A 23,978-nucleotide genomic window follows, 5' to 3' on the forward strand; every position below is an offset into this window, starting at 1 on the left:
CAAAACATCAGGGGGGATTAGTCTGTCACTTCGTACCACCAAACCGTCTTCTACAGAGAGTTCTAGAGAAACCTTCAAATAGGTCTGTAATGCAAACGAAACATTTTTTTCTTTAGGCCATCCTTCTTTAACATGTTTTACAACCCATGAGAGTAAATTGTCCTTTGCAAGTTCATCCTCCCATACCTTCTCACTAACAGCATACATGTCATCCAATACTAAACTAGCAATAAAACATTCATCCTCATCTCCGAAATCCAACTCACCTTCATCTTCAACAGGAAACCTTGAAAAATAATCAGCTCTCCCATTTTTATTTCCTGTAATATATGATACTTCAAAATCATATTGTAGCAGTTTTGTAGATAAACTAGCTATTCTCGGAGTGTGTTCTTTCAAATTTTCACCTGAAAGAATAGAGATAAGGGGACTGTGATCTGTACGTAGCTGGAAATGCCTTCCCCAAATCTCGAATTCAACTTCCTTACAGCCCACCAACAAGCCAAAAGTTCTCTTTCGATGACAGCAAAATTTAGTTTAGTGCAGCGCAAGACTCTTGAGGCAAAACCTAAAGTGTTTTCTGTCCCATTAACAGATTGGGTAAGAACAGCACCGAAACCCAAACCACTGGCATCAACAGTAATAGTGCACATGGCACTTGGATCATAAGGTTTAAAAACTTTAGGACAGATCAACTGTGTTTTAATTCACTAAAAAGCCTTTTGAGTATTGGAATCCCAAAGGAAAGGAACACTTTTCTTAAGCATGTTGGTAAGGGGTTGAGCCTTTGAAGCGTAGTCTGGTGCAAATCGAGAATAAAACTCACAAAGTCCTATGAATGAATTTTGTTAATAGGAGCCGGACTATTAACAACTGCCTTGATAAGAGCAGGTCTAGGTTTAATACCTTGTTCAGACAAGACATGACCCAATAATTCAATCTTTTTGACTTTAAACACACATTTTTCTTGTTTCAAAACACTCCACTGTCCTGAAAAACTTCAAGTACATGAAAAAGAGCTTCAGCAAGTGAATCACTTGAATCACCATGTCTCAACACATAGTCTTGGAAGACAACGACACCTTTGATATCTATGAGCATCCCCGACATAATCCTTTGAAAGACAGCTGCCGCAGAGGCCAACCCGAATGGCATACAGCAATATTGAAAAGATCCAAAAGGTGACACAAATGCAGTAAGATGTCTTGAAGAGGGATCAAGGACGACATGGTGGTACGCCAAAACCAAATCTAGCTTGGAGAACCACTTAGAACCACGAATCAAACTTTACATGTCAGCGATCTTTGGAAAGGGATGAGAATCCACCCATATGTTTTTATTTAAGCTGCGTCGGTTGACACAAATGCGAAGATCGCCATTTCTTTTCTTGGCGACAACTAAAGGGGACAACCACAGTGAAGATTCTATAGGTTCTATGATCCCTTTTTACACAAATCATCAAGTTCTTTCTCCAATTGATCTCTGACACTAAAAGGTACATTCCTCAATCTGTATTTAACAGGAATGGTATCATCCTTGACTTTTATGACATGAGGGAAGCCTTTTATCTTGCCAAGTTTTTCGCTAAAAACTGAAGGATAATGCTCAGACAATCTAACAACAAAATCATCTGACCCAACCACAGAAACTTGATCTTAGGTACATGGTCGCAGTACCATTCTAAACAAACCCTGATACCAACCTAAGATCGACAACCCTTTGATGGCCACATAAACTTTTCCATGGATTATTCTTCCTCTGAACTCCAAAGAATCTTCAAAGAACCCGGCCAATTCAATCCTTCTCCCTTCATAAGAAACAGGGGATCTATCTGGAGGCATCAAAGAACGAGAAACCCAGACTTCAGCAAATAATTCTTGCGTAAGCATCGTAATTTTTGCCCCAGAATCGACTAACACATTCACAACTTTGCCTCCAATGTTTATATCTACATATGGGTCAACACATTCAGAAATGTCTTCCACCGTGCCAGACATGTCACCCACGACAACGACCATGTCTTTTAGATCATCTTGTATGTTATTGAGATTAACATCACTATTTTCTGTAATAGACACATTCGCAACAGGGGAAGAAGACTGTTTAACTTCAGAAAAAAGACGGTTACCACTCTGACAAATTTTAGCAAAATGCCCCAATTTTCCACAAATTCTACAGAAAACATTCTTTGCAGGACGAGGTCGACCAGACCTAAAAGGTGGAAGATTTCCACAGTGGTAGCATACATTGTTTTGTCTATATTGTTTCTTTTCTACACGTGCAGAATTGTTACTCTTAATATCTTTTGTGCGAACAACAGTTACAGATTCATTTGACACAACTTTTTCATCTAGTTTTAAGAGAGATTTTAGAGAGCACAATACTTTTAAGCTGTAAGTATGGTATCTTCAAGAGTCGGATTTCCCATTGACAACAGTATTTGTTGTATGTTTTGTCCAAACATTTACATATATATTGGTCTCTAATCAATTGTTCCTTAAAACCTTCAAATTGACAGCCTGCACTTAGTTTCCGTAAAACAAAAATAAAAGTTTCAAAATCTTCACCAGACTTTTGTTCCCATTTAAAAAATGTATGTCTAATAACAACAATGCTGGGTTGGATATCAAAACGAATTTCTAATTTCTTAACAGCCTCAATGTATTCATCAAGCTCCTCATCATTTTCTGCACGAACTAAAGCAGGTAGATGTTTAAACACAGACCTACCCTCAAATCCTAACGAATTGACAAGAAGAAATTTCCTACGCTCTGCCCTGAAAGACAATGCCCCAATAGCGCCAATATAGGTCAGAAATGCATCGTGCCAATTCCTCCATGGTATAGGTGGATTACCTGGTGACTCCAAAAAAGGTTGAGGTGGAGAAACAGATTGCATATTCAGATGAGAAAACAACAATGAACTAAAAACAAGTAAAATCACTGTTGGTACCCAATTTAAATACAAAAATATAAAGACAATGTGTTAAAAAAAAAAACTAAAGCCTTTTTGTTAATGATTGTGCGTATCACTGCACATTAATAAGCCTTTAACATGTAGCTTTTAAGTTAAAAAAAATAGTGTACATATTGCTGTGTTATTATATGCATATTGGACAGCATAAGTGTAAAAACAATAAGTATGCATGCGTGTGGTTTTGAGTGTGCGTATCACTGGTATCTGACACGCAAACTATAGGTGTGCACGTCACCGTGTTCCAGCACAACAGCTACAAGTGTGTGAACCACTGTTGCTTGACACGCAAGACTTGATAGTATGACTGTTGCCTGACTCAGTGTGCGTATCACTGTTGCTTGACACGCAAAACAATAGGTGTGTGCATCACCGTGTTTCAGCACCCTTAACACGCAATGCTTGACAGTATCACTGTTGCCTGACTCAAAGTGTGCATATCACTGTTGCTTGACACGCAAAACAATAGATGTGCGCATGACTGTGTTTCAGCACCATGTATCTGACATGTAGTTTTGAGTGTGCGTATCACTGTTGTCTGATACGCATAATATCCTTTCGCAATTAAAGTGAGCGTGTCACTGGTATTCTATATTTTTTAAAGAATGTCTGACTTTAAAATATCAGGACTTCAACACGCATAATATCCCTTCGCAAATAAAGTGAGCGTGTCACTGGTATTCTATATTTTTTTAAAGAATGTCTGACTAAAATATCTGGGCTTCACTTGAAATGATGCTGAAGATTCAAGATGAGCGTGTAAATGTGTCACTTTACTCCGTCAATAATAATTCTATGAAAAATTAAGTGTGCATGTCAATGTTCAATCTTTGACACGCAGCTGGAATACGCTAGTTGTAACTGTGGGTGTTACCATCCCATGTTAGAGAAGTCGATAGATGTTGACCTCAGCGTGTGCTAATAAAGTTAATATTTTGAAGGAAAAAAAAGTTTGCTCAAAACTGTGTGGCCAACCATAAAATGTCCGTCGCAACGTACGCAAGATTTAACTGTATTGTAGATTTCAATACGTCTCAGTACAAAATGGCGGTACATCAGAAGAAACTGACAATGCGTTTCACGTGCGTGTCAGTGACGTCAGCTGCGCAATTAAACTGACTGTGCCAATTACGATTTTCCCAATTCCTGCCGGAGCCGCTAGTAGAGATCGCCTTCATGAATGACAATTGAAATACCTTCGCAACTCGACAAGGAACACTGTAATGGTTTCACCTCATCTCCGTCAATGAAGAACAAACACCACTCCTCGCTGTCATCAACGCTGGATGCACTCATGGTTCAGCGGACACCTGTGCCTCATCGCTACAATTTTCTGTAGTAAGTGACAACTCAGACAAGTTGTGGTTGTGGTAGTTGAAGATTTATTATGCACAGGTGCCGCGCAGCGACTGGCAGTGGGGAACATCAGAGAGCAACTGACTCAAAAGTGCGAGTCTCACATAACATTCTAATAAAAGAACTTCTAGCTAACAAGCACGAGAATGTTTATAAATCCACTCTGTAGAGATAAGACCACTACACTTATTTACTCCACTTTTTTGTTTGAATTATTGTCCCTATGTCACAGAATTTAAAACGGAATGAACAGAGCAAGAATCGAAATGGAGAGAATAAAATGGGCCAAATTAACCACTTGCTCCTGGAAACATTTAGACATGACTTGAAAGTGGTCGTCAGTGCTAGGCACTTTTCTCTACTGAGGGGCTCCCAAGTTTCTCAGATCCAGGCGTGAGTATCTCCTCCAGTCCAGGTTTATTATTGTGTTTCTGTGAATGGTTGTGCTGACTTTTCGATGGGTTAAGCATTGTTACAGATCCCAGAATGCAAAGTGAACAAGCACTAGCAAAGTCAATAGGTTTGTCCTTGGAAACTGTACCATGGTTTTTATTTTGTTTTCTTTTGCCAGCGTATGCAATACAAATCTAAAGCTTGAACGTAAAAAAGCTTAAATGCTGCTGTCAAGGGGGGCGTGGCTACGTGAGCAGCAATGGCGGTCGCAGCTTGTTAGAGCTCCTGCCGGCCCGCATTTAATCCGGCTGAATTATCCTGGCCCCCGTACCCACTACTCACACCCTTGTGGGGCATACATTGCTGGTGGCGCCAGGGATCCTCCGGTGCCGTCGGCAGCGATCCTAGGTGCTCGGACGCGCCAGAACAAGGGACAGACGAGTGAGGCCTGGCATACCGGAGAGGCGCCGGGACCTCGATTTTGACGATCCCCGGCCGGACGGCCTCTGGGTGGGTCGGCTGGCCCACCGCTCGCCACTGGACCTCTGCTGACCTGAGGGCCGAGGGATAATCGACGATTTTCTTCCTGGGGCCCTGCTCGAGAGGTGTGTGTTCCTAGCGCTGTGACTCTGCCTGCTCCGCTACGGCGGCCCTGTGATCCGGGTGCAGCCGCGGTCTCGAGTTTCGCAACCCCCGCCGCGAGAGCTTTCGCCCGCACCTACTGTGGCACTGGAATGCTCGGAGCGAACCTCCCCTGGAAGTCCTGAAGGTGGCTGGACAATAACGGGCAGCCCGGAGCACCTTGGCTGGCTACGTGCCTAGGGGCAAACCGTGAGTACCCCCCCCTGGGTCCTCGGGCACTGCAGGAGTTTGGGCTAACGCTGTTGCGCCCGTGAATTGTGGAAGACGGACGCTGCCCGGCCCGCAGGGGGGATAGGGGACACTGACTGTTGGCGAGCTGGTTCGGGGCCTGCCTGGACCTGGCCCGGGCGCAGAATTCCACCACGGATGAGACTATCCGGCCCCCACTGAGGGAAAAGTTGCTTTCACGCGGCCCTCCCCTGATACACATAGCGGAAGGGGCTTGGGGTCCCTGCACGGCCATTTCTGCATACGTAGTGGGCGATTCACGAGGAACTTGCAGCCATGACCAGGGGAGGTGGTATACACAAAGGGTTAGACCCAGTAAAGTCAAGGGACCTGGGTGATTAAGTAGTATACAAGAGAGGGGTCCCATACAGAGAACTAATAGTTACAGTTTTGTACAAATATTACAAAGAAAACAGATAAATGAATGCAAAAAGATTTATTTCAAATTTGCATTGTTACCATTCATTGGTTGAAATTTCATCAGCAATCTTACTACAAAATTTTCCATATATGTGCCCACATACACAACATGGAGGGGGGGGTGAAGTGAGGGAAAGTGCCAAGATTAAAGAAGGAATAGGGAAATAGTCAGAATCATTCGTGATAGGTATTCATCGAAACTCAAAAACAATGTTCATGTGATTCCTTTATCCAAGGTCCACGGTATTGTGCTCTTATAGAGTCCAGAATTTGATTGGTGTAGACCACCTAGCTCGCCTTCAGCTGCTTTAGTCTAGCTTGGGGGTAGGAGTTGGTGAAGATATTAACGTCTACGTTTCGACCCACAAGACGCGTAGGATATTAGTCCTTACAACGGGGTCTTCTTCAGGACGGAATGGTTGTGGGTGGGCAACCTCCTAAAAAAACAGTTAAAAAATTATTTAGTACACAGCTACCTTGTTGATACATACAAGGCAGGTGGTTAATTAAAAAAAGGGGAAGGGGAGGACGTGTTGTCTTCTATCCACACAACATATAGAGTGTGGAACACTACAGTTGGAGATGACCTCCAGAGTCATTAAAGTATAGTGTGAACTCACCTATCACACAGAGGGAGATGAACCAAAAATAGATTGTTGATCCTGATGGTTCCCAGAACTTATGGTTTTATTCCTGAGTAGAGATCACAAAAGAAACCGTAATCATTAACAGGTCTTGCACAAAGGCCCAGAGCTTTTATTTGACCTCTCTTAGGTTTGCTTAAACGTAAATACTACCAGCGGGGTTCTAACAGCTAGAATTACCAACCTACCCATTAGTAAACTGTTCCAGTATGGATGAGATACGCCGACCAGGTGCGTGTGTCTAAACTTGGAAAAGGAGTATAATTCAACCGAGGGGGCTTCGACGTCTTGTTCAACAACCTATTGTGAAGTATGATTCAGAAAATGAAAAAATCATACTGCATCTATATACACAGTAATGTCACCAATATGCTTTTATTACCGGGATATTAACGTGACCATAAACAACGAGATGATCATACCTCGAGTATCCAATTTGACTTGTAAGCTTCCTTTGCTTTACTGGAAGGGTGGACTATATCGCTCACAATTAGGGTAGAATCGTTATAGCAGGCTCGCTGGAGTGCCTGCTTATTCAAAAAACATACTTGTGTTATTATATACAATCGTGGTTGCTAGAGAGAACCTCTAATATGCATTTCTAGCTTGAAAAGCCAAAACATATCACACCTGGAGTTCAAAAAATTGTATTGTCTTGTGTCTTCCTCTTTGTTGTAAACAGTGCCCCGCTAAAACAAAGACAAATTCAAATTCAGGCTACTATTACTCTATTGCTGAAAAGCGTTATAATCATTAATTGGGTGGACCTGGAATACCTAGGGGTCTCACCTGGAAAACAGGTCAGAAAAATATTTCAGTTAGCGCATAGGCTGCATTATCATTGGGTCCCCGTGTTGTATGATTCTGAAAAATTAAGAAATCGAGATAATAAGATTGGGGGTAAACTATTAATGCCAAATGGATCGTGATAACCATAGCGTATTCAAAAATGCATTAGGTGTGCAGCTCACCTTAATTCAATTGCCACAAGTACAAAGGGTATCGACGGTGACCATCTGCAAAGAAAACAAATACCGCCCGAGTTATTATCGGGCTCATACCGCTTGGTATCATAATTGCTCGACCGATTTGTTTAAGCCTCTCACCTGACACCGCCGGTGCAGGGCTCGGTACGATTCAACTACCCGTCTTAGTCGCGTTGTCACTAGCGTTCGCTCAGTCGGGAAAGAAACTTCCTGGTTGGAAAGAGTGGGGCGGGGCCTTCACCCGGGATTTTTAAAAGAAATGGAAAACAGATTTGTCTCCAATAGCACGGCATGTAAATGAATCAGCGACATGGTATTTGGACACAGATTCAAAGGCATTATTTCTTGTTTGGGCAAAGATATTTGAAGGGACCCTGAAAGTGAATTTCACGACAGGTTACCATAATTATCATGCTTAAAATAACGTTTCCCAAGAACACAATAGATAGACAATTTAGCGCATAGGCTGCATTATCATTGGTTCACCGTGTTGTATGATTCTGAAAATTAAGAAATCGAGACAACAGGAGTGGGGGTAAACTATTAATGCCAAATGGATCGTGATAACCGTGGCGTTACCAAGAACACATTAGATATATAAAAATTCATACGGTAGCACCCTTGGCATTTGAATTTCTGCGGACCAAATCGCATGGTATTCAAAATACATAAACAGCATAGAGGCAGCACAGTGTATCATTATCACAGCGGTGGATGCACGGGGGTGACCATTGAGTATTGTATACACTTCCAAGTGCTTGGCGATTGGAAAATAGCCCCAAACGTATTAAATTCTTAAAAACTGAATCACATGATATTCATAATATAGAGACATCACAGTGTCAATGTTACAGCAGTGGTTGACACAGAGGTAACCATCAGGTAATGCACACAAAACTCACAGGTTAGTGAAAGGCACTACACCACACGGTTACAAAAACCCATGATTAACACAGGAACATAAAGAACTTTCCAATTTATAGGTTAGCCAACTGTGCGAAGCTGCTTTCGGATTCATTTAAACCATCAGATACAGAATTAAAAATATGAATCCACTTCAATTCTCTGACATTCAATACACTAGATACATCGCCACCCCTGGGGCCCAATGTCACATGCTCAAGAACTGCCCATTTAAGTGTTTCAGGGAGATGGTTTTCTCTTTGACAATGATCGACTAGTGGTGCTCCCGGTGTTTTGCATCTTATGCGGCTGCAATGTGTAAGAAATCTAGCTTTCACCCGTTGTTGGGTTTGGCCTACGTATATCAAATTACACGGGCAGATTATCCCATAAATAACATTTTTGGTGTTACAGTTAGTGTGGGTCTTGTAAGTATGATGGTGGTTTTTGAACGTGAAGTCCTTTGATTGGATGGTTGAGGGACAAGCTTTACAGCTACTACATCTAAAATGTCCGACTATAGGGGACTGTTTCCAACAAGAGGCCAGGGTGGGAGCCATTGGACATTCCAAAAAGGATGAAACTACGTAGTCCTTCAGACATCTAGCCTTTTTAAAGGCATGCATGGGTACCTCAGGGATTTCCAATTCATTGCCGACTAAACCCCAGTGTTTATTGATTGTTTTTTTTATTTCTTGACTTTTTGTAGAGAATGTGGTAACACATATCATACGTTTTCCTTTTTGATCCAAGCGTGAAGAGGGTTCGAGAAGTGTCTCACGATGGCTAAACCATGCCCTTTTCCTTGAACGTTTGATTAGCCGCTTGGGATAGCCTCTTTCTATTAGGCGTGTCATCAATACATCCGATTGTGCCATGTAGTCTTCCTTCCTGCTACAATTCCTCCTGACCCGGAGGAACTGCCCATGTGGTAAATTGTCACGTAAACTACATAGATGATGGCTTGAATACAGTAACAACGAATTGCGTTCAGCAGGCTTCCTGTAGAGTGTAGTGTACAGTTTCCCTTCTTCTGCTATTATGCTAATATCCAAAAAATCAATCCTGTTGTTACTGGCATGCATTGTGAATTGGATATCTGGGGATTGTTGGTTGAGCCATGAATGAAAGCTGTTCAAATCTTCCTCACTTCCGTTCCAAATGAACACAACGTCATCAATATATCGCATCCACATGCGTATCTGATGTTGAAAAGGATTGCAGATGTTCATGACAAAGATATTTTCATAAAAGGACATAAACAGAATTGCCAGATCCGGGGCAAAGGCTGCCCCCATTGCCACGCCCTTTGTTTGCAAATAAAATACATTCTGAAAAATGAAAAAGTTCCTCATCATTGCTATTTTTAACAAAAGGATGATGAAGCTGGTAGGTACTTGTACAGGGGCTTGCCGGCTGTCGAGGGCTTGAGTAGCCACAATCAGTGCCTCCTCTTGGGGAATGCTTGTATATAGCGACACTATGTCGCAAGTTACCAAAAGTTCCTCTTCAGGGTTGAAAGGTTTGGCATCTACCAAGTTGATGACATGTGTAGTATCTCTCAAGTAAGTGGCAGTCGCTTCAGCTAGAGGTTTTAGGAAAAAATCCACATACCGACAGAGTGGCTCCAGGATGGAACCACACCCGGAGACGATGGGCCGTCCTGGAGGATTCAGGATGTCTTTATGCACCTTGGGTAAGGTGTAGATGGTAGGGGTGCGTGGATGTTTCAGATTGAGATATTGGTATTCATGATCCGTAAGGAAACCTTGTTGCAGACCCTCCTGTGTTACCCTTTGGATCTCGGCCGCCAATTCCTTAGTGGGGTCAGAGTTTAGCTTTCGGTAGCTGATACCATCATTTAGTTGGCGCCAGATTTCTTCTTTGTATTTGATAGTGTCTTGGATGATGATGGCACCACCCTTGTCCGCTGGCTTCACAACAATATTACAGTTGGATTTAAGAGTCTCAAGGGCTGCTCTTTCTGTCTTCCTTATGTTATATTTCACGTATGTCTTCTCACTTAGGATTCTCTTGACCTCACCAGTCACAATGTTTTCATAGGCCAATATTTGATGGCTCATTGCATTCGCCGGGGGTACAAAGGTAGAAGGTACCCGGAACCCCGTTGCGGATTTCATCTGGAATGGTGGTCTGTTCTTAAAGAAAAAATGTAATCTTATTTTTCTAAAGAATTTCGATAGTTCCATCAGTGTGTTAAAGCAGTTGGGTGGGGTCGTCGGAACGAATGACAAACCTCGTCCTAGGACTCTAAGCTCTTCTTCCGTGAATTGTTGAGATGATATGTTAATCACGGGTGTCTCGATGTTATTTACCACCTGTAATTCTTGCGTCTGGTTGAGCGTTCGCCGTGTTCCTCCGGAGGGAAGCGAACTTGTTTCATCCCACGACCTCTGCCGCTCTCGTTGTCCCATTGTGTCGGTGGACCTTGCTGACCTCGTCCGGAACCGCGATTCCAGTTGTTGCCTCGGCCGCGAGGCGGTCTCCATGTACCTTGGTCTAAAAAAGAATTCGGTTGGTACTGCGGTTGGTAATTCTCCTGGTACCCGTATGATCCACTGGTGCCTGCTTGATCTGAATCCTCCCCAGAACTGTAGGATGAATCGGAGAAATTGGTGAAACGCCCTCTGGATCTGCCGCCTCTGTAGCCACGATTCATAAACCGACCCTGTTGGTCCTGTCGATAATAGTCGTCGGATAGGTATGGGTACGTTTTCTTTTTGTCGTAGAACTTCAAATCTTTAGCTAATTTTTCAAGCTTTTTCTTGATGGTAGTGGTCTCAAAGTCTTGTAATGTAGCTACCAGCTTAGATAGAGCCTCTTTGGAATTAGTGAGAGTATTATCCCCCGCAATAGTAGCCTTCAATTCTGCTATCTGTTTGGTAAGGGACGTGACCTGTTCAGCTGCAGTCTCAATGCCGAGCACCATCCAATGTCGCGAACAATTGTTCGCGACAAAACTAAAGCCCTCCCGGAATTTGGGGATGTCAACAAAGATGGCAGGCTCTACTCGTACTTGCAAACCATGGCACAATCGGATGTATTGATGACACGCCTAATAGAAAGAGGCTATCCCAAGCGGCTAATCAAACGTTCAAGGAAAAGGGCATGGTTTAGCCATCGTGAGACACTTCTCGAACCCTCTCACGCTTGGATCAAAAAGGAAAACGTATGATATGTGTTACCACATTCTCTACAAAAAGTCAAGAAATAAAAAAAACAATCAATAAACACTGGGGTTTAGTCGGCAATGAATTGGAAATCCCTGAGGTACCCATGCATGCCTTTAAAAAGGCTAGATGTCTGAAGGACTACGTAGTTTCATCCTTTTTGGAATGTCCAATGGCTCCCACCCTGGCCTCTTGTTGGAAACAATCCCCTATAGTCGGACATTTTAGATGTGGTAGCTGTAAAGCTTGTCCCTCAACCATCCAATCAAAGGACTTCACGTTCAAAAACCACCATCATACTTACAAGACCCACACTAACTGTAACACCAAAAATGTTATTTATGGGATAATCTGCCCGTGTAATTTGATATACGTAGGCCAAACCCAACAACGGGTGAAAGCTAGATTTCTTACACATTGCAGCCGCATAAGATGCAAAACACCGGGAGCACCACTAGTCGATCATTGTCAAAGAGAAAACCATCTCCCTGAAACACTTAAATGGGCAGTTCTTGAGCATGTGACATTGGGCCCCAGGGGTGGCGATGTATCTAGTGTATTGAATGTCAGAGAATTGAAGTGGATTCATATGTTTAATTCTGTATCTGATGGTTTAAATGAATCCGAAAGCAGCTTCGCACAGTTGGCTAACCTATAAATTGGAAAGTTCTTTATGTTCCTGTGTTAATCATGGGTTTTTGTAACCGTGTGGTGTAGTGCCTTTCACTAACCTGTGAGTTTTGTGCGCATTACCTGATGGTTACCTCTGTGTCAACCACTGCTGTAACATTGACACTGTGATGTCTCTATATTATGAATATCATGTGATTCAGTTTTTAAGAATTTAATACGTTTGGGGCTATTTTCCAATTGCCAAGCACTTGGAAGTGTATACAATACTCAATGGTCACCCCCGTGCATCCACCGCTGTGATAATGATACACTGTGCTGCCTCTATGCTGTTTATGTATTTTGAATACCATGTGATTTGGTCCGCAGAAATTCAAATGCCAAGGGTGCTACTGTATGAATTTTTATATATCTAATGTGTTCTTGGTAACGCCACGGTTATCACGATCCATTTGGCATTAATAGTTTACCCCCACTCCTGTTGTCTCGATTTCTTAATTTTCAGAATCATACAACACGGTGAACCAATGATAATGCAGCCTATGCGCTAAACTGTCTATCTATTGTGTTCTTGGGAAACGTTATTTTAAGCATGATAATTATGGTAACCTGTCATGAAATTCACTTCCAGGGTCCCTTCAAATATCTTTGCCCAAACAAGAAATAATGCCTTTGAATCTGTGTCCAAATACCATGTCGCTGATTCATTTACATGCCGTGCTATTGGAGACAAATCTGTTTTCCATTTCTTTTAAAAATCCCGGGTGAAGGCCCCGCCCCACTCTTTCCAACCAGGAAGTTTCTTTCCCGACTGAGCGAACGCTAGTGACAACGCGACTAAGACGGGTAGTTGAATCGTACCGAGCCCTGCACCGGCGGTGTCAGGTGAGAGGCTTAAACAAATCGGTCCAGCAATTATGATACCAAGCGGTATGAGCCCGATAATAACTCGGGCGGTATTTGTTTTCTTTGCAGATGGTCACCGTCGATACCCTTTGTACTTGTGGCAATTGAATTAAGGTGAGCTGCACACCTAATGCATTTTTGAATACGCTATGGTTATCACGATCCATTTGGCATTAATAGTTTACCCCCAATCTTATTATCTCGATTTCTTAATTTTTCAGAATCATACAACACGGGGACCCAATGATAATGCAGCCTATGCGCTAACTGAAATATTTTTCTGACCTGTTTTCCAGGTGAGACCCCTAGGTATTCCAGGTCCACCCAATTAATGATTATAACGCTTTTCAGCAATAGAGTAATAGTAGCCTGAATTTGAATTTGTCTTTGTTTTAGCGGGGCACTGTTTACAACAAAGAGGAAGACACAAGACAATACAATTTTTAGAACTCCAGGTGTGATATGTTTTGGCTTTTCAAGCTAGAAATGCATATTAGAGGTTCTCTCTAGCAACCACGATTGTATATAATAACACAAGTATGTTTTTTGAATAAGCAGGCACTCCAGCGAGCCTGCTATAACAATTCTACCCTAATTGTGAGCGATATAGTCCACCCTTCCAGTAAAGCAAAGGAAGCTTACAAGTCAAATTGGATACTCGAGGTATGATCATCTCGTTGTTTATGGTCACGTTAATATCCCGGTAATAAAAGCATATTGATGGCATTGCTGTGTATATAGATGCAGTATGATTTTTTATTTTCTGAATCATACTTCACAATAGGTTGTTGAACAAGACGTCGAAGCCCCCTCGGTTGAATTATACTCCTTTTCCAAGTTTAGACACACGCACCTGGTCGGCGTATCTCATCCATACTGGAACAGTTTACTAATGGGTAGGTTGGTAATTCTAGCTGTTAGAACCCCGCTGGTAGTATTTACGTTTAAGCAAACCTAAGAGAGGTCAAATAAAAGCTCTGGGCCTTTGTGCAAGACCTGTTAATGATTACGGTTTCTTTTGTGATCTCTACTCAGGAATAAAACCATAAGTTCTGGGAACCATCAGGATCAACAATCTATTTTTGGTTCATCTCCCTCTGTGTGATAGGCGAGTTCACACTATACTTTAATGACTCTGGAGGTCATCTCCAACTGTAGTGTTCCACACTCTATATGTTGTGTGGATAGAAGACAACACGTCCTCCCCCTTCCCCTTTTTTTAATTAACCACCTGCCTTGTATGTATCAACAAGGTAGCTGTGTACTAAATAATTTTTTAACTTTTTTTTAGGAGGTTGCCCACCCACAACCATTCCGTCCTGAAGAAGACCCCGTTGTAAGGACTAATATCCTACGCGTCTTGTGGGTCGAAACGTAGACGTTAATATCTTCACCAACTCCCACCCCCAAGCTAGACTAAAGCAGCTGAAGGCGAGCTAGGTGGTCTACACCAATCAAATTCTGGACTCTATAAGAGCACAATACCGTGGACCTTGGATCAAGGAATCACATGAACATTGTTTTTGAGTTTCGATGAATACCTATCACGAATGATTCTGACTATTTCCCTATTCCTTCTTTAATCTTGGCACTTTCCCTCACTTCACCCCCCCCTCCATGTTGTGTATGTGGGCACATATATGGAAAATGTTGTAGTAAGATTGCTGATGAAATTTCAACCAATGAATGGTAACAATGCAAATTTGAAATAAATCTTTTGGCATTCATTTATCTGTTTTCTTTGTAATATTTGTACAAAACTGTAACTATTAGTTCTCTGTCTGGGACCCCTCTCTTGTATGACCAGGGGAGGTGGCGGCCCCACCAAACAGGCGACAATCGACAAGTTCACCGGGCCCAGTGGGGGCCCTGGACCATCAGGAGGTGGACAGCAGGGAGGAGGGCCGGATAACGCAGCACTTATGGCGGCCATCACTCAGTCAAGGGATATGCTAGATGCCAAAATTTGTGCAGTGGGCGCAGATGTCACCCTTTTGCGTCAAGACTTGCGGAATGCCGTAGCACGGATCACAGAGGCTGAATCCAGGGTGTCGGTGGTGGAGGACGATGTAGGCACACTCAAGAGGAAAATGGCGCAATGGAAACTGCGCAACGGGGCCTGGCGCTTCGAGTGGAGGATGCTGAAGGGCGCGCACGCCGCAACAACCTCCGTTTCATTGGCTTTCCGGAACGATGCGAGAAGGGTAACATGGAACAATTCCTCACGCAGTGGCTGGGAACCTGGCTGCCCCCGGAGGCTTTATCCAACTGCTTCGTTATTGAACGCGCACACCGCGCCTTGTCACAGATGCCACCGGAAGGTGAACGGCCCAGGGCAGTAATTGCTAGACTTCTGAACTATCATGACCGGGATGTCATTCTGAGAGAAGCGAGAACCAGAGAGGCTCTTCTTTACGAAAATCGAAAGATAATGATCTTCCCTGACTACACGAAGCTAGTGCAGCAGCAGCGCCAATCCTTCATGGCCGCCAAAGCGAAACTGCGAGGTCTCAAACTCCAATACTCCCTGTTGTACTCAGCGCGCCTGAGGGTGATTTTCCAATCGCAGACACTATTTTTCCACACTCCGGAAGACCTCTTTAAATGGACCGACGAGACAGTGAGGATCAGGCCGAATTCTCAACCGGGGCTGAACCCGGGCTCTTCGAGGGGGTCATCACAGGAACGGAGTGGCCAGACGACCAAGACCAAGAGGAACCGGCGATCTAAGTCACGAAAGCGGTCGGCCTCCTTCAGCGGCACCCAGGCCAGTGGTAGGACCGAGGACTCGGACCAGTCTGAGATGGATCATGGCCAGCTCTGAAGATTCAGCGCCCCTCTGTACACTTGACGTTACAGGTTCTGGCTAACGGAGTAAGGGCTTTTGGGGCTCGATAGACTGGTAGCATCATGGCTGCCTCAGGATTGGTTTGCGGCTGATCACTGAACATGGGGGGGATTGTGGGTTGGGGTTCGGGGACTACACATAAGGGGCTACTGCTCTCCTACAGATGTGGGAGGTTTGGGAGAGGAGGGATGAGGTTACTGTTTCCTGGGGAGTAGGGATCCATTGGCATGGCTGGCTCAGGGCCCTCTGTTTTGGGCTCGGGGTTACCCATGCCGCGACAGGTACTTCATGGTTTCTTGAGGTATAGGGGGGGGAGGGGGGGTGCCGGTGGCCGGGAGCAGGGCCGCTGAGTTGGGACCGAGACATAATCAGGACTATGACGACATTAAGTTGATGGTTGGTTTTGGGGTTTGGGGTAGGACGAGAGTTGCTAGTCATGTTATCTTGGGGTTCTTGGGCGAGAGGGTGGGAATGCACGTGTGTTTTGCTATGGTGTTCATTACTGTGTGCGATGAGTGGCAATGGCGAGGACGTCCTGTTGGGTGGGTCCCACTTGACTATGGCTGAAACGACTCATAGACTCCCCGAGGCGTCTCTGCGGGTGATCACGTGGAATGTCAGGGGGATGCTCGACAAGATTAAGCGTGGGGCGGTGTTGCGCTGGGGGAAAAGTGAGAGTGCTGATATTTTCTTGCTCCAGGAAACCCACATGATGGGCTCGAAAGTGCTGGGTCTACAGAGGTTCGGCTATCACCAAGTATTTCATGCCGGATTTTCCCGGGGATCCAGGGGGGTGGCCATTTTGATACATCGCAGGGTGGCCTATATCCATGAGAAGCAGTGGGTTGACCCACAGGGTCGCTATATCTTTGTCAAGGGCATGGTGGGCACTGAATCTGTGGTCTTTGGGAGTGTCTATGCCCCCCCCCTGCAATGGGCCCTAGCTGAGAAACTGTTCACAGTGTGGGAGGACATCCCCGAATCCCTGGCGGTGGTTGGCGGTGATTGGAATGATGTGATGGACGTGTGTGTGGATCGCCGGCGGCGCCGGGAAGTGGTTGAGACTACCCCTCCCCCCCCACACACCAGACTGCATACTATGACTGAGGGACTGGGCTGGACGGATACCTGGAGACATATGCACCCTACAACACGCGAGTATACGTATGTCTCTGCTGTGCATGGCTCCTATTCAAGATTGGACTATGTGTTTGTGCCTGGCGACTGCTTGTGTAGAGTGAAGAGTGCTGACATCTTGCCGAGAGGCCTGTCCGATCACTCCCCGGTATCGATGAGGGTGGAACTCCGTCGACAACGCCAGCCGTTTAGATGGAGGATGTCCTCGTGGCATCTCCAGTAGCCTGCCTATGTGACGCACTTGCGTGAAGCGTTAGACCTGTATTGGCGAGAGAACCTAGTGGGAGACATTGACGCCGGGGTGGTGTGGGAGGCCATGAAGCCCACTATACGGGGAGTGGACATCGCGTGGTGTGCCGCGGCCCATCGGAAGCGGCGGGACATGATCGCAGAAGCGGCCACGCAGGTGGAAACTTTGGAAGAGCAGAACCGGGTGGGGGGTGATGAAGCCGGGTTACGACTACTTCTCCAGGCTCAACAAGCCTATGCATCTGTCCTACTCGATGAAGCAAAACAGGCGTGGCTAGCCACACGCAGTAGAATATACCAATGGGGGGACAAGGCATGTACGATGCTTCATAGACTCTGCCAACGCCACCTCCAGCCGCTTACGCTGCCAGGACTCATGTCCGACGACGGCGAGGTCCTTACTGACCCAGTCGAGCTAGCAGCGAGTTTTGCCACATACTTTGCTACTCAGTACGCCCCATGCGACCGCCTATCAGCTGACGAGGTGACTAAATTTATCGAGGACATGCCCCCCAAGGCGGTGTCGGATGAAACTAGGAAGGCCCTCGATGCACCCCTTACAGCTGAGGAGCTGGGCGATGCCCTGGGACAGCTTAATACCGGAAAAGTCCCTGGCCCGAGTGGCTACCCGAGTGAGTTTTATAAGAAGTTTCATGTACAGCTGGGGTCCCACTATCACCGTGCGCTTGAGACAGCGCGTGAACAGGGCACACTGCCCCGAGACTGGCGACATGCCGAAATCGTAGTCTTTCAGAAACCAGGTAGACCCCCAGAGAGGCACGACTCATATCGCCCCATTTCATTACTCAATATTGAGGCTAAAGTCCTGGCTAGGGCCCTAGCGAATCGTTTATCCCCGCATATAACAGACCTAGTGCATCCGGACCAGGCCGGGTTCATGCCTCATAGAGCGACGCGGCATAACATCCGACGCGCACAGGCGGCGATTGACGCCATGGGAGCCACAGGAGAGCAGGCGGCTCTGTTGCTAGCTGACATTAACAAAGCCTTTGACTCCGTCAGCTGGGCATACCTTTTTGCACTTTTGCCCCGTCTCAATCTAGGCCCGGTTTTCCTGTCCTATATCAGGCTACTATACACAGACATTACGGCCTCGGTGCGGGTTGCAGGGGCGGTGTCGGAGACGTTTCAAATTGGACGAGGGACCCGACAGGGATGCCCGCTTTCCCCCTATCTATTCGCTCTACTTATGGAGCCGTTGGCTGCCTGGGTGCGTATAGATGCGCAAATGCGGGGCTTTGTATGGAACGACAGCTTATCGGATAGGATTGCGCTTTACGCGGACGATGTCCTTTTCTTTCTTACCGATCTGCAGCGCTCGTGACCGCGCGTACTAGAAATTATGCGAATCTTTGGGGACATCTCGGGCCTATATTTGAACCTGCGTAAATCTACCCTCTGGGTGCTGAGTGGAGACACCGTAACGGGTCCCTGGACGTCGGGGCTGCAGGTGGCTACGCATGGCCTGAAATATCTGGGGGTGTTCCTGTCGGAGTCAGCAAACATTGCCTGGGAACGCAACATAGTGCCCGTTTGGGACCGAGTTCAGACCGATGTCAAAGCTTGGTCTCGGATGCCCCTATCTATATTTGGCAGATCTGCAATTTTTAAGATGGTCGCACTCCCGCGTCTCCTCTACCAATTGCAGAATCATCCCTATCCAATTGCACCCCGGTGGTTCCGACAGGTCAATTCGATCTTGGGCCGCTTTCTATGGGCTGGGGGGACGGCCAGAGTAGCACTACGTACGTGCTTCTTGTCCACTTACTGCGGAGGCCTGGCCACCTCGGATCTACTGTCCTATTACCAAGCCGCTCATCTACTTATCCTGAACGAATGGTGGTATGGCGACGGCGGGGATCCGGCCTATGCCCTGGAACGCACATTGATGGGCGACAATACGCTCCACACAGTCCTCTACTCGGCCCGCTTGCGCCGGAGGCTGCCGAGGGTCACGAGACTCGTTTTTGCTGTCTGGCGACAGGCCTTGCGCCGCATGGGCTGGTGGGGTCGACTGACCGCTGAGACGCCGCTATGGCATAACGGCCTGTTACCCGAATTGTCGGCCTTATCAGGATTTGACGGCTGGGATGCGATCGGGATTTCACAGCTAGGACATGTGATGTCCGGGACGACGCTCAAGTCCTTTCAGGCACTCAGCACCGAATTTAATATGCCCCAGTCCCAATTTTTTCGGTACTTACAACTCCGACACGCACTAATGCCCAGTATTACCAACATAGAATCGCTTCCCGAATTTAGTCCCATTGAGGCAAAAGTCTTTATGGGTGATCTGGGGGATAAGAAAGTCTCTCGTATATATCAGACGATGGTCACGCATTGCTCCTCCACCCTTCTTCCGTTAAAGACGACTTGGGAAGCCGATGTTGGCCCCCTCGATGAAGATGACTGGAGGGAAGCTCTAGAGTCCCCTAAGGGGGCAGCCATTGCTATACGGTTTAGACTGATCCAATTCAAAATTCTCCATAGGGCCTACTACACCCGTGAGCGTCTGTGGAAGGCAGGCTTGATCAGATCCCCGGAATGTTTGCGCTGCGGAAATGCGGTGGGCACTTTGCTCCACACGATATGGTCGTGCCCTAGGCTGGTGGGCTTCTGGAGGGGTGTGTGGGGCTGCCTGTCTGAAGTACTGAGTTGGACTCTTTCTCGCACTCATCGTCTGGGCCTACTCCACATCTTGGAGGGGGTTGGTGGAAACATATATAAACGTCACCTGTTGCTCCTGGGACTGGTGGTGGCCAAAAGAGACCTAGCTCGGGCTTAGAAAGATGTGAGGGCCCCCCCCCTGTGTGCATGGAGAGCCGGAATGGACTTTTGCATGGGCCTGGAGCGACCGATCTTTGAAGCACGAGGGTGCCCCCGCAAACATTTCAAGATATGGAAGAGGTGGGCTGATTATAGGGGGTTGACACTGGACCCTCCGGCAGAACTGGAGGAAGATCTTTAGTCCCCTGATATTTGCAAGTCCTTGCAATACGCCACGAGTATCATATCACGATTACACACCGAGGCTATCTGTACACACGTGCACGGGGGTAGGGTGGGGCACAGGGGTGGAGGTGGGAGGGTTGGGTAGTTGGGGTTAGTAGGGGTAGGGGAGGGTATAGCTGTATTCTTTTATAATTGCTTTCTCTTGACTACTTGATTGGACGCTTGGTCCTATGCTGTAACTGTACCACAATGCTTGGTGGTGTTCTCCTGAATGTGGGGAGCCACACGTATTACTTGCCCGATCCTACAAATAAAAAATGTGTTGTGAAAAAAAAATGCTGCTGTCAAAAGTTGGCCGGCACATGTTTGAATAGAAAAATATATAAATGGCCACCAGTGAACATGTGGTGAGACTAAATGCCATCACTTGCAGTGTAAGGCAGCTAACGAGGTTTGGCTGACCCTTTACTCCATTCTGTATTCTGTGGTGGGTGGGCATGAATTGCGAATGCCCCTAAAATAGCGCAATGGGTGAAGAGGACTGTACAAAATTTGTTATATATGTAAGTATTTTTTATTATGGATCTTCTCGAAAACAGCCAAAGGTATCTCTAGTCCAACTAAAAGCAGGACCAGATGACGTGAAGCGTGAGACCTCTGCTTAGCCTTATTAGGATTTGATTATAATGCTGCCCAATTAAGCGTGGTTGACTATGGAGAATAGGCTGTAAGGATTAAAAGGAGTTATGCTTGAAAAGAGGTGGAGCACGAGACATTGTCAAGAGACCAAAACAATACAAACCAGGTTCTCATGACCTGAACAAACCAACTGAGTAAACACATCAGATACATTTAGGTATAAGTCAATAGGGACGGAGTTTGTGGGGTGAGTAAATAATGTCCAGGTGGGAACATAAAGGACTTAAAAGCTGATTGAGTTTACAAAAAGCGAGAAAATGTGCACTCAACTGCGTGGCCATTTTATGATGTAACATTCTAGAAAGTAATAAAGACATCAAGAAGTGGTAATCTACCAGAGTCAACATACACCCCTAACACCCTCCCACCTTCCCCATCCACTGACCCTGGTCACGTTACAATGTGTTCAGGCTGTTCCCCGCAATCTGCATAAACACGGCAGGTACGTACAGAACTTACAATAAATGCATCTTTGCTTCTAAAGTACACAGCGTCACTTTTCTTTTAGGATAATTTAGTAGGAACAAGCTTCGAGTGTAACATGGAGCCACAAAGCCTCACTCCCAAAGATCTCAGAATATTAGAAGTGTAGTTAATTAAGGTAGTTTGGCGAATTCCGCTTTTGCTGCAGAGATCTTTCTGCTACTTCCATGCCATAAGTTCAACTTCTGATAGGTTTGTTTAGGAGTCTACTCTCGGCAGGCCCTATTAAACCTGCGCCCTACCGAAAAATGCTCAGGTACTGTTTTTACTTTTAATGAAAACCATTACCTCCCTAAAACCTGTGCACATTGCGATTTTAAAATTCTCTCTGCACTCGACCCCAACACCATTCACCCCCTATTTCCTAATAACAAACAAAACGCCTCACATCTTAGCAGCCCTTATCAAAGCAAGGTCGCTATGTAAACATAAAGAAGAAATCGCCGATTTTATAACTTCCCTAAAACTTGATCTTCTCTTTATTACCGAAACATGGACCAACCCTTCATCAGAGCCTGACTTATTAGTTGCGGTCCCGGAAGGTTATAATGTTCTCAAGCAGGATAGGGCCCGAAAAACAGGTGGTGGAATTGCCGTAATATATCGTAACCATCTTAAAACCACTATAAGTCCAGTTCCCCTTACCACCTGTGAAGCTATACAATTCTACATTGCACTCACACCTTCCCAACGCCTTAAAGGCATCTTACTTTATCGCCCCCCAGGTAGCAAAACTGAATTTCTAGCCTCCTTTACGGACATACTTGAATCTCTTGCTACTGATAATACAACCACTATCCTAGGCGACTTTAACTTTGCTTTAGAAAACTTGGAAGACAAAGACACCAACAGACTCCTATCGGACTTAGAATCCTTGAGTCTGATGCAACTGGTTTCTCACAGTACACATGAAGCCGGCCACACGCTAGACGGCTTGTTCACTAATGACAAAAACATCAAAATAAAAGAGATCCTACCATTGAATCTATGACATAATATCGGAACACACATTATCGTAGTACAAAATTATCGACACAAAAATATCGACATCAAATATATCGTCATCCTATACTTATTTAAACACATACACAAATATCGAAATTAAAATATCGCAATACATAAACATCGATATCAATTATATCGAGCACATATATATCGCAATATTTAAATATCGATAATTAAAATTTATAAACAGTACGTTAAAAATATCGAGAGTAAAAATATCGACTACAATAATATCGTTATTTAAGCAATATCGAACTTTTTAATTATTATTCTATAACACTGTTAAACATTAAAAAATTACTATTAGCACTAGAACTAACATTTTACAACAATTTATAAATAAAAATATTTTCACATTGTAAAATAAATGATTTACACATTTATAAATTATTTCTTTAACATATTATATAAAGGTATGTATGCTCAACATTAATTAGCGTTTACCATATATGGTAATTAATTACACCAACAGTTTTTCAAAAATACAAACCAACGAATCAAAACAGTACAAACATAAACTCACCAATAGCTAACTAATTACTAACTCCAAAACACTATATAAACAATTACATCCAACAAACAAATTACCTGAGAAAAGTAGAAGACAGGAAAGAATACTGTGGATACATTTGAGGACGCCTACAAGAAAACTAAGATTCAACCTACCATTAAGAGGATTGAAAGTAAGTAACAAAATGTAACTTAATTAAAAGAACTGCTAAAATTACACAGTTAGTAAAAAGGACTTATTACTCATACATATGTATTGTATATTATCTCCTACCACTACAGAAATCTTCACTACTAAAGAACAGAAAAACCTAAGAAGAAAAGTACGAAACTACTAACAAAGTAATTATTTTCTATTTTTTCTCGAACAACATTAATTAATTGAAGCTTTAACATTAAAACAGCAAACAGACCTGCTACCAAAAATATGTTTCTAAATATGGATTTTAATGTTTATATATTTTTTTTACAGATAAATACATCAAAGAAAATACAGGCCACAACAGAAAAGTGAACAGATTGCCTTACACCTACAACAGCATTAAAACTCAGCATAACAAGCAACTAATACAAAGTAAGTCAATTAAATGATGTCACAAACAGTAACTCCTAAAGAATTAAAAATTGCTAACATATTGTAATAATTTATGCATATATCCTTATTTTTTTCTAGCACCACTACAACATCCACTAACAACAAATATCTGAGAACAGAATTCAAGAAACAAAGATACAACTACCAAAGTAAGTATATCCAAAAACTTTTCCAAAAGATAAAATAAGTAAAAGCTTTAACTTATAG

The 23,978-nt window shown here is 44.4% G+C and overlaps 1 long non-coding RNA gene across 1 annotated transcript in view; it reads left to right on the forward strand.

Annotated features, from left to right (window-relative positions):
- The window catches only part of LOC144819910 (uncharacterized), a 181,611-nt gene extending 157,864 nt beyond the window's left edge, over positions 1 to 23,747 (forward strand). Inside the window, exons 3-4 of the long non-coding RNA XR_013607619.1 lie at positions 23,459 to 23,518; positions 23,649 to 23,747. This is a non-coding gene — a long non-coding RNA (uncharacterized LOC144819910). The remainder of the gene's footprint in view (positions 1 to 23,458; positions 23,519 to 23,648) is intronic.
- Positions 23,748 to 23,978: the final 231 nt, after the last annotated feature.

The sequence above is a fragment of the Lissotriton helveticus genome, chromosome 2_1 (assembly GCF_964261635.1).
Source record: "Lissotriton helveticus chromosome 2_1, aLisHel1.1, whole genome shotgun sequence".
Taxonomy (NCBI): Eukaryota; Metazoa; Chordata; class Amphibia; order Caudata; family Salamandridae; genus Lissotriton; species Lissotriton helveticus.